The sequence below is a fragment of the Scomber scombrus genome, chromosome 3 (assembly GCF_963691925.1).
Source record: "Scomber scombrus chromosome 3, fScoSco1.1, whole genome shotgun sequence".
NCBI lineage: Eukaryota > Metazoa > Chordata > Actinopteri > Scombriformes > Scombridae > Scomber > Scomber scombrus.
The window spans coordinates 8,190,829-8,202,186 of NC_084972.1; positions in this window are offsets into that span (position 1 = coordinate 8,190,829).

The following is an 11,358-nucleotide window of genomic DNA, read 5'->3' on the forward strand; positions in this document are numbered from 1 at the left end:
TTCAGGACAAAAATTGCTGTGAAATAAGATGACTCATGCCACAAAGACCGTCAGAAATATCACTGGGAATAGTTGAAGAACAAGCTGCCGTGACGCAGACAGCGGAATGAGAGAACAACGGCAGCTGAGTGGGTGTAAAAATACATTGGCTTGCCTTGAAAGTGAAGAAATTATATTTTTTCTGCATGATGACAGGGGAGAGAACAAACATAGCGCATTGAGGCTATTGACCTCTGTCTATGTAAAAGAGTCGGAACTTGCTGAATGCTTTTCAAATGAATGGCTCTGATTAGACAATGACTGGACTGAGGGTCTGATTGCTCTTAATAAGCTGACAGAGTACACAATACGGGAACGTTACCAGCTCTGAACTCTTAATAATCAGGTTAGCTTGCCCACACACAGCATTGTGCCTGCTGTGGTTAATCATCTGGCAAAAGTCATGATGATGTTGAAACCAAGTACACAGAAAAAAGTGTTTTCAGAGGTTCTATGGTGTGTGTCAAGAGGTGTTTGAGTGATTTACGTCACTCTGGATTACTCCTGCACCAGAGCTTTTCTATCTAAATAATCTATCCACATAAACAACTGTGTCTCCTCTAAATAAAGAACAAAACTACTGCAGATGCCTTCCTTTAAAAAAGAAGTCATATTGAACTCTGCGACAGTGAGTTCTCTTCATAAGTTTATAAGACGTTTTAAGGTGTGGTCATGTTATCGACGATCTTGCTGGGAATATGAAGATGTAATCTTATGATTTATATTACCATACTCATGTTTTATGTATACACAGATGGGTGACATATTTAAGGAAAAACTAACCACAGCACAAAGCTGCCAGAACAGCTTCAAAAGCTTTTTGGCACAGATTCCACAAGTCCCTGAACTCTGTTAGAGATGAAAACCATTCGTCCATAATATATTTTTTGTTTTTTTGGTGATGGTGTAGAGCTGTCTAAGCCTGGTATCACTTCCTACAAGTCACCTTTTGTAAAAGGGTTTATAAGCTGTAATTAATGGATTTATTCATGGTTATTAAATGATTGTTTGATGCTTTATAGATGAGCCATAACTTTTTGGTTTGCCAACTTTGAGGAAAATCCTCCTCCAGCATGAAATCTGCTTCGTCTGTTCAGCTTAATGCATTACGGGGAGAACCACCTAGCTTCAGTAAAAGGATAGCAGGGCAGCAAAATCTATTCATAAACATTTTTATGAACACCTAATGGATTATTAAAAGATCCATTCACCATCTATATGTACAACACCACAGCTCCCAGTACCTCCCACTCACACTAATGTTTTGTATAGTTATTGTATATAATATTTTGAGATGGTTTTATTGTTTATTTCATTTATTTTTAATTTAATTTTTAATTTTCTTTACATTTTGGAAATACTGTTATGTCAATTATGAATTCCCCCCTAGGGGGATCAATAAAGTTACCCTATACCTTATACCCTATATATTGAGGGAATCATGTTAGAAGAATGAGGCTAAACACCAACAACCAAACAGTGTCGCTGCTAAACTGAAATAATAAAGGAATATTCTGATAATGGGACTTACATGTATCATGCTACAGAAAACTGTGTAGCCTCTCTCTTAGTTTGTATGATATAATCAGATACAATACAATATACACTACAATTTCAGAGCTGCTAATGTGTGCACCATTACAGACGTCTCCTGTTGATGAAGCTTGCTTATGTCCCACAAAAATGCACCAATTTAAGTTTTAAAAATGGATTGTTTCCCCACCCTAAATAAATGGACCACAACATATAACCAAACAGCCACCAACAGAAATCTTTAACAAGTACGAGTTGGTTGCTTTCATTTTCAATAAACTACATGAAACTATGAGGAGCAATTCATCTCTCACTGCCAGTTGTTCATTACTTTTCTGTGCTGTTCTTCAGATTCATGTGCTGAATTTCAATCAGCTTCCTGAATTGTAATGGCTTAGATAGTAGCCCTTCATCAGTGAATGAATGCATTCTGAAATATGATCATGACGGATGACCACTTAGCAAGTGAACCCATAAACTACCCGCTTTCTATGCCAGGCTAACTTCTGGACTGAAATAATTCCCACATGTGCACCTTTGGCATGGAGCATGACCCTATTAACCCTAAACAAGGTTTGTGCAGGGCCTTCCTAATGACCCCCTCCCATAACCCCACCACCACCCTCACCTTCCCTCCTTCGTCTGGCCCATGATGGCTGACTGACAGCCATGGTCTGCACACACAAACAAACAGAGCAAATTATTGGGCACGGGCACACACACACACACAAACAGAACCTGCGGAGGCTGGTTGTGTGTCGATAAGGAGGAGGTCAAATAACAGATGGCAGCCGGAGGATTAGTGCAACCCTGTCACAGTTAACTTTTGGTTAAACAGACACACACAGAAAGTCTGGTAAGTTGCAGCCGTGTTATTGTATCATTAAATATTAATTCTAATATTGCTTAGTTTCCTTACTCATGCATGATGACATATTTTTAACAACTTACAGTTATTTTAACTGAATAACAAGTTGGGAAAAAACATTCCTGCTTTATAAATTATATTTTAGGCTTCTCAAATGAAAAAAATTAGGAAATGAACCTCATTCTTTGCTCACACAGCGACTCATATGCAACCTACACATAATACATCATACAACAGAGATGTCTGTAACCTGTAACAAAGGGCCACCAGTAGACATTTCTGATTTGACGGCTCACAAGCGAAAAGGGCCCTTCCTTGACTTAAATCCAGCCATTAAACCACTTTGTTCACATGGAAACAGGTGGTTTGTAATGGATGGACCACCAGCCTCTGTCAGAAATAAGTCTTCATATTTTATCAAATAAAGTGAGTAGGGGCAAAATTAGAGCTCTTATATATTTAAAAAAAAAAATGAATAGCCTGATCAGATAACAGACAATTGTTGACTAAATGTTGAATTTCCCACTGGGTGATCAAATGTTATCTTCAAGTTAGAGACCAGATAAGAATATAGAGGAGTTTCTATCCACCTATTTTATGTGCAGCTTGACCCTTAGAGATTAATTACGGCAGTTATTCATTTATCTGAGGTGGAGAAAGTTGGGGAAAAACACACAGTGATATATCTGCCAGTGTTTTTCCTTCTTATCTCATCTCTGGCAGTGTTTGCATTGCATTAGTGTATTGCTTCCTCACACCATTACATTTCTCAGCTCCACCGGAAAACTCAACAAAACATAAAACAAAAAAAAATGACATGGATGAAAACCTCAGTGTGGACAGAGAAAATAAACCCAAAGATTCATCTGTATATATGTCACATTAAGCCGAACTGACTAGTGGTTACACACAGATACTATCAGCCCACACACAATGAAGAGGGGTTCAAATATCAGTTGCATTTATCATAGTGACAAAGCCTTCTGGGAAAAGAGAGATGATTTGACAGATGTTCCAATCAGTCGCTCTGGGTATTGCACAACTGTAAAGGGTTATGACAAGAAAGCTGAGCACTGTAAAAACAAGCCACTGTGGCAGTGCTATGCAGTTACAATAAAAACACAGTTTACCCAGTTATGACACTTCCGAGCAACAGCGGGGTCAGAGGCTCCAGTTCAACACAAGTGATGCTTGACATGAGCGTGTGTAGGCATTGACGTTTCCTCTCAGTTGCGCAACGCCAACTGTAAACTTTGTAGGCCAAACGTGCAAACGCTCCAGCAGCTCTGCCAAATTCAATGAGCGCTCACATAAGAATCATAATGTTTAGCATTATGATTCTGTCCTTCCTGAGGAGGAATTTCTGGTTCAGTGCAGACAGAGTTGCATGAGTTGCATTAGTTGCATGAGTAAGACTCTCATGCATACATATATCTGTGGGTCTCTCAGGCAGTCAGCAGAGCACAGATTTACACACACTTCATCTTTTTATAATCAATTTTTCCCTGTTATAACCTGCTGGAGCTTGCTAGTGTCAACTAACCAAACTCCAATTGCATCAGGCGGGAAGTAACGCAAGAGCAAATTACTTTCTCTCTCTCTGTGTGTGTGTGTGTGTGTGTGTGTGTGTGTGTGTGTGTGTGCGTTTGTGTGTGTGTGCGTACGTACGTACGTACGTACGTCCATTGTGTTTGGGAAGCAGACCCATCCGCTCCCTTCCCTGTTGTCCCACATCATTAATCAGAGCAGACAGGAGATATTCATTCTGCTAATAATCTGCACCACTAGCTCTCAGACTAACCCAATCAGGTCACAGACAATATCCTGCTTAGTCGACACATTTAGAATAAGATGATATTTAGTCATAAACAGCAAATATGTCATTTCAGATACACAACTGTTGGTATTAGACAAATATAGAATTAATTATCTGCATTTGAATGCTTTCCTACTTCATTGTTCACAGTTAAGTTCATCATTTTAATTCAACTATATGTAATAGTTGCTACAGTATCACTTAATAAGGCTGGTGTTATTCAATATCTTTGTTACTGTCAACCCCAAACTAACAACGTGTTAGTCCTTCTTTCAGTACCTTCTAACTATCCCAGCTTGCCTTTGGCACTCAGCCTTGAGCCCATTCATTCCTACTGAAGATGTAAATCACTAAAACAGTTAACAAATATGATCATTTTCATTCATTTTGAAAAGTATAAATAGTCAAGCTAAATTTCCTGTTTTACACGTTGTGCTAACTGGCTGCTGTATGTAGCTTCATACAGAACGGATAGATATGACAGTGATGATATACAGAGAGCAGTGCTGCAGAGTTACATGTTACAATGTTACCTAATTTAATTACACAATAAATGTAAGTATAATCTGTTACACTTAGAAAAATGTGTCATTAAATTAGTTACTTGTTTGCACAGTGGGTTGGAACACACATGGGCTTAAATGGTGTCACAGTACCAATTAAGCCCATGCCAGACTTTTCATCAAATATCTTTATTATATATTCCGAAACTTACATGAACTAATGAATGCACTTTCAGATGAGAGATAAATCTTTCTTTATAAGAAATGATCTCCTTTATAAATCATGTCAGTATCCATGAAAAACACCTTATAACATTTTAAATAGGGTAACTAGTAATCTGTAACCTAACCGCTTCTGCAACCACTTCTCAGCAAGACAGTCAAACAGATTTCCCAAAATGTTGAGGTTTATGACACATAGAAACCAGCTATAATCAGAGTTTGGCTACACAGGCAGTACTGTAGTCTATTCTTTTTATGGAATTTGCTGACAATAAGAAAAATATAAAAAATATTATCTTACATTGTTTCTTTTTTCATTATATTTGTACAGAATTACCGCATGGCAATTATACAATAAGTATCAAGTTTCAGCCTCCCTGATTTTTCATACAAATCAACTGTCACAACACCAGCCAGAGCAACAGTGAAACAAACACAACAGCATACTAATCCACACACACAAACTCACACTCACACTCACACTCACACTCACACTCACACTCACACTCACACTCACACTCACACTCACACTCACACTCACACTCACACTCACACTCACACACACACACACACACACACACACACACAAAGAAAAAATCCACAAACAACAGATAACAACCCTAGCTTCCATCAACCATTCTCCTTCTGCTGGAGATTCATTATTCAGGGATTTTGCAGCACAGCTTGTCTAAGTTGGAGCATCTGCAATTCAAACAGGCCAGAGGTGGAGCTGGGACTTGCTGAAAAGCCCCCTTCAGCCTGTCTACCCTACCTCCAACAGCACCTTCAAACACACCCTGGGACGTGACCGGCTTCCCAAGAGACAGAAAGAGACAGAGAGGTAAAACAATAATGAAATACCTCAATTAAAATTTCATCAACTTGACAATACAGAAGAATGCAGACTTGTCGAATGCATCTATGTGTGTCTGTGTGTGTGTGTGTGTGTGTGTGTGTCTTACCATGCACGCCTAACAACCACCACATAGAAAAAACACAAGAGGGAGTAACCTCAAGCAGTGACTGATGGAGATTATTTCTTTGGCCAGACTCGATCAGACACGATGCAGAGAACAAGATCAGCCTGTACAATATACTATTTAAACAACACAGGTGTTTGGAGTCCTGCTGCTATCCATCACATTGTGCATCCATAGTCAGATTGGAACATGAGATTGGATATAAGGGTGAACACCATCTGACAATGAGACACAAAACTGCTGCACGCTTTCTGACTCAGGTGTCAAGCTATTAAATATTGCAAGTTTAAACTCTGCCGAGGCCGTTCTTCGTCTGCTGGAAAGCACGAGCCGGCACGAGCAGTGTACACAAACACACACACACACACACACACACACACACACAGGTGCATATGCTCTTGCGTAGGCTACACCTGCCTCAGGACATCCAGAGAGTAAAACAATAAGTCCGCTGCATTTAGCACCTGCTGTCACACACACACACGCAGTCCCGTACTTGTCACCTCCCACATGTCAAGCACGCACACTCCATATCCCACCTGTGTAAGTAAGCTGATATCAATTTAGGGAGCAGAGAGCCAAAAACACACATACACACACATACACACACACATGCAATATGTCAACAACAATGTCATTGTCACAACAAGTCATTTATTCTCATGTGTCAATCACAGACAACAGACAAGAGGCTCAACCTGACTGGCTGGAGAGCAGATCAGGAAACAATTGGGTCATAATCCACACGGCCATGACCTATGCGGATAAAACACCGGCTTAAAAAAGGAGGAAAGAAGATGAAAACGGCCTTAAAACACATTCGATTTAAACAAACAAGCAAAGCCAAGCGTCTCATAAGCCAACCAGATGGGAGTTAAAATGCGTCATAAAAATCCCCCCTTCCAAAAAAAAACGCAGGTCTGAGCTCCGGCAGTGTGAGCTCTGTGTTCCCACATGACAGGAGACAGGACTTTCCATACACTGCGGGTTATCCAATCTGTCTTCCTCCTGTTTCATCACCAGAGCTGCAGGCAAACAATTTACATTTCACTCCAAATGTGCTTGCATGACGTTCATTATATGTCAATTACTCTCTGCGCAGCGGGGACATTAAAGGGGGGCTGTAATGAGGAAGAAGAGGTTCGGTTTAAACAGATAAATAAATAAACACATAGATAAATAAAAAAAGGGCAGACGGGGGAATGGTCTCGCCAGAATCAAACGAGAAACAAATTACACCCCAAGACCACTTATAAATAGTGGAGTCTTTTGATGTGCGCACCAAATGAGCTATTGGGTCTGTGGGGGGAAATGATGAGAGTGTGTGTGTGTGTGTGTGTGTGTGTGTGTGTGTGTGTGTGTGTGTGTGTGTGCCCGAGGCCGCGCTATTTTACAGAACTGAGACAAAGCTCACAGTTAAAGAATGCTGCGATAGACACTGCAGATCACTAAACTCACTGACTAAGCAAGTCCAGTCAGCTTTACTGGTCTAAACTGCTGACTCTCTTAGAGCAAATGTGTACTGATGATACACCAGTGGAAATAACACCATGGCCGCGTTAACCTGTTTTGGGGGCCTGAGACACACATTTGTTGCTGGTCCCACGTTGAGCCCCCCACCCCCGCACCCCTCACACAGCTGCAGCCCTCTGTGTATTGCATACTGTATGTACCCTCTTGCAAGGAACACAGCTTCATTATATGCCCAGAAAAAAGCAACCAGACTGTCAGTTAGCTTGAGGCAATTTGATTGAACAGATCTTTATTTAGGCGTCATGTGAGCAGAGGACAATCTGAAATGTTGAAACAGGGCTCCTGCTAGACAAGCCTAAAAGATTAGATTAATAGTGCAGTTAATTAACACCACGTTGTAAATTCCTATACGAATTTGAAATCAATTCAGAACTCATTGACAAGCAGTTAAGGTGGTTGCTCACTTTCCCAGCCTTTTTTAAGTTTTTAGCTGATGGGACAACTGTGCAGCATGTTTGTTCTTGTCTATATTTAAGCATATGCTGTATTTATGCAATCTTTGCAGAATGGGTAGAACTGGAAAACATCCCATTATTCTAACTTGGGAGCATGCATTATTCCAACATGGTTACCCTCACATTCAACCACATGGCCACACACATTTAAATGGCATAAATCAGCGACTATGTGCTACTTATTTAACATAGTTAACAATTGAAGCCACATACAAACATACTGCACAGTGTCCTGGATGCAGCCCCTGCACAATGTTTACCTCTAAACTGAAAAAGGAATAGCTTGCAGCAGCTACACAGCTAAATAATAAGTTCTCTTCAATGCACATCTTCAAATCTAGCATGATATTTGTACAGGAAATTAGTTAATTACAGGAAATATGGAAGGAAATAACATATTACATATAAGCAGTGTTAGGCAGTAACTAGTAACATGTAACGTGTCATGTAACTCTAATCCGTTACAGTTACTGAGGAAAAATGTGTGACTAAATTACAGTTACTTATAAAAATGTTGATGATTTCAAAAGGAAGTTACATCTGAAGTCAGACCTTTTGCTTTTTCCTCATTTTTAAATATTTAACATGTTACTAAATACATATATTGCTGTTTTTAATTCTTTGAAATCAATACTTTTAAAAATATTATTATTTGGAGCACACATGGTGCCTAAATTGTGTCACAGTACCAATTAAGCCCATGCATGACTTTTGACTTTTTTCATCAAATATCTTTATTTTATATTCCAAAATCTACAAGAACTAATGAATATATTTTCAAATGAGAGATAAATCTTGCTTTATAAAAAAAAGTGACATTATTTTGATTAAGCAATTGAAATAGTTACATTACATTTTAAATAAAGGTAACTAGTAATCTGTAACCTATTACATTTCCTAAGTAACTTTCCCAAACCTGCATATAACACATGCACTACAACACCTGCTCACAAGATGGTGGTTAATGAGATACACTCAGCTGCTCACAATAAATCTAGCTCCATCATCTATTCGTTTGTTGACATTTCTTTTATTTTTTATTTATTCATTTATTTATTTATTTAGAGAAAGCTTGCTACTCTCACCTAGCATTGTGCTAAAGTGTTAGCCAACCAACAGAGTGATGTTATTGAGAAACAGGGATGGTTTTGATGTTGGATCAACTGATGATTAATGTAACCGCAGAGTAATTCCTCCGAAATACGCAATATTATTTTAACATTGAAGAGTACGCCTTTGGAGAGAATGCAAACGAAAAACTCATGTGTATACACGCATATTTAGTGCAATATCAATCCTCAAATCAAATCTAATCAAATGTTTGAAGGTTGAGCCATAGTTATGTTGTACCTGCAGGCCAAAAGATGACATGGTTCATTTTTGTGGTAATTTGTATATCTTGTCTGAGGCTTGTGGAAGCTACAACGAGCCATCGGGCCTGTCTGTCTGTCTGCTCTCTGGTCGGTCTGAGATGAGCTCTGTGCTGTGGGAAAACCCCAGCGCAGAGGATTAGACGAGAGAAAAGGGGATTTGCTGGTTAAAAGCTGACCTCTGACATGCATACAACAGCCTTTTGATTCAACAGATCAACTCATTCTGTTTTCTGTCCATGGATGTTGCTGTCACGCTGTCACTTAACTGAAGTCACATTCACTGTCATGGCTGGACAGAATAAAACAGGCTTGTATGTGAATCTGTTACATGACAGAAGAGTGATAGAACGCTTGTCTGCCTGAGACTCTGCTGAGAGCACAGAAAGTGTGATCGCGCATTACTGGCGTTTCATCAGCCCCCGAGACCAATATAGTGATACAGTCATGCTGTTCATGTGAATGATCTTCTGATAAAACCAGCGCGAGTCAAAGGTGAAACTGCAGGTTCTTGGTTTGATTTCATTTCCAGGTGCTCACTGGACTTTTTCAGCTCTTTCCCCACTAGGCCATACATGTTTCCAGTGTGGAGTATCATAATCATAGTCAAAGCTAATTTGAGCTCCTCCAACATCAAATTCAACAATTGGAGCAGTCTGTGTGCTAGCTGCAACTACAAGAGTATCAGGTTGAGAAATAAATCACAGAGGGGGGGGTTACAAGGAAAAGCTACCTTGCCGGTGAGTTACTCTGCTCTCTGGTTTCACGAGACTTTCGAACTTTACAAAATGGAAGGCGTAGTTCCACAACTCAAGCACTCTTGGGACCAGGCTACTCAGTGAAGAATGAGTCAGGAATATTATACATATATATATCCAAGCAATATACTTCACAAAAGTCTGGTGGTTTTGATTCTTTTGACGCATGTATCTGTTTAATGTCTCACAGAGGGATGTTAATCAAATGCCACTGCCAAAAATGAAAGCTATTTTGTGTCTAGCAAAAGCACCAGATTCTGCTGCTGATTAGAACATCTATTTGGGTGAAAAGGGAAAATAAATTCATCTGTAAGGGAAACAAATGAGCTCTGTGTTTGGAACTGATAACTTGGCATACCTTAGATAACAGCATAAAATCTAGATTATGGACTGGGTATCAATTTCAATGTTTTTTGGACTGAGACAGCTGAATGTTGATCTTTTGATACGCCACATAATGTTTTCCACCAACTTGTATTCATAGCAGGGTTCAAAAATCTTTTGGAAACATTCAGATCATGGAAGACTAAACATAATATTGAACCACGATGAATAACAACCATAAAAAACAATGCTATGCAAGGTGAGGAACACTCTGACCAGTCTGACGTCAACGGAGCAACACCAACCTCTTTGTTTCTGGTTGTCTTTCTCTCTGATGCATTGAGAATCTGTCTATTCTTATTTGTCCTGCTTGCGTCTATTGTCATACTGATAATGCAGTACTTGTCTGGACTGTTGTCAAGGCAGCAGCAAACTTACAGCACACTCACTCATCACCTTGGCAACTGGTCAACCTGCACATATAAACTCAGCCAGATGAGCGATAAAGAAAGACAGAGGAGAGAATATGAGTGCTACTTTCAAATATGCATGCAGAGCTCAAACTAGTTAACACTCTTTTACACAATGAGGTTATTTTGTCAGGTGTCTGCCTCGCTGGCTTCCATTTCCAGCCATGTTAATCCAAATGACTCAATGTCTATGACTGTGTAGTGCCCACGCTGTCTCTTTGCAGCAAGCATTTAAAGTATATGTCCTCCTGTCTGAACCGGCTACAGCTTGCACCATTTAACTACGGTACTGTGTTTAAATTCAACCTGGGCCCATTTCATATCAAAGTATCGTTAGACTGATAAATCTGTTGGGATATTGTATGGAAGACTATACTAGACTAGGTGCTCTGTGAGACAGGGCTTAGGCACAACAGTGCTTTCAGCTTAATGCAATCAATATGCTAACAAGCTTTCATTGGCAATGCTTGCAAGCTGATGTTTAACA